The sequence below is a fragment of the Oryzias melastigma genome, linkage group LG16, assembly GCF_002922805.2.
Source record: "Oryzias melastigma strain HK-1 linkage group LG16, ASM292280v2, whole genome shotgun sequence".
NCBI classification, from domain to species: Eukaryota; Metazoa; Chordata; class Actinopteri; order Beloniformes; family Adrianichthyidae; genus Oryzias; species Oryzias melastigma.
Window position 1 is genome coordinate 29,696,316 of NC_050527.1, and position 1,581 is coordinate 29,697,896.

Here is a 1,581-nt window from a genome sequence, read left to right on the forward strand (position 1 = left end):
TGTGACATAGGACCTACAACAGCAGGCCACAAGCTCTATGCTCTGCTCCATTCTGATGCATCCAGATGTAGAGAATTAGATCCATATATGTTTTTGTCTTCCTTTGTAGACCTACTGATACTTTGTAGAAACTGTCTTAAAAAACATATTTTTTTATTTGGCAAAAAAGGTTGTAATCATAAGTAAAAGATCAGTGGGAGCACTTTTACAATAGATTAAAAGATGATTGGATCAGGTCTTTACAGTGACATTTTTTAAATCCAAAATATCCTGAATGTCAGGATCTAAATTTTCTGGACGTGTTTCCTCTATTCATTGTAGACTGTGCCATTTTGGTATAATTTTTACTTTTACTTAGTTCTGTGGGGTCAAACTTCAGCCTGCTGTGAAAAACCCAAATATAAAAAGAAAAACATGCACATTTTAAAATGCAGCCCCTTTTTATGGAATCGATTTACTTGATGTAAAAGAACATGTGATAGACGCAGAAAAAACTTGATTAAAAAGGCCAAATCTCTGTCTTTCATCAGATTTACGTGCTTTGGGGGGGGGGGGTGTTTTTTGGCTCTGAGAGGAAAAAACATGCATTAATATGCATACTTCACCATGATACCCAATTTTTTAGAACAGTTTTTGACTAGTTTGAGCTTTTTCCATAATAATTTCTGTGCAGTTTGTTTCCTGGTCTTCCAGGACAACTGAAGGTGAAATGACCAAGTGTCCCAACTTAGAAAAAACTAAGGAGAAAGTCAAAGAAGGAGGAATCTGTCGGACACAGACTGATTGAAAGAACAATCATTGATAAAAGAAACAAAAGGAAGCAAAAAGGTCAGGAAGTCTTCTTTACCAAATTTTGGTGCAGTGCTTCACAGGTAAATCAACTACACAATATTTAAATTCCATAAGTTTCACTTAGATATATTCCACAACAACATTGCACTACTGTGTATCATATTTACAATATTCACAAAACACTGCTTTGCGTGCAGTATGTGATCTGCTTCATTGGATGACAAAATTGGGGTAGCGAGTGTCTTGCGCTTCACAATAGACTTCTTAATTAACATGTAACCTTAACTTGAAACTCACATCTTTAAAAGGTAAAATATTCAAAATCATCAAGAAAATAGACATTAAATCCCACCTAAATAGCAACAAGTGGTTATTTTGCTGCAGTCTGGGACAAAGTGAAGGAAATAAACCTTGTTGTAAAACATCACAGCACCATAGAGCGTCACAGAGCTCCTTTGAAGAGCTGAAAGAAAGTAAAGAGAGTCAGTCATCTGGAAAATGTGGTAGATGTGCTCACAAACGAAAACATTTAAAGACCCCATTTTGGGTAGCAAATGTTTGAAGATCAGTACAGGTCACTGTGATGTGACTGTCCCTCCCTGGACTGACCAAGAGGCCAAGAAGACACTGGAACCTGGCCTCAAGGATACCAATGGTCATCTCCACTTTGGTCAGGGATTGGCTATAAGCCAAACTGTTTATGGTCTGTGTTTCAGGTTTTGATCCAGGATGGGGAATCACAATTAGGACACACAAAAATACCCTCTGTACACCAGCAAACAGCCACTG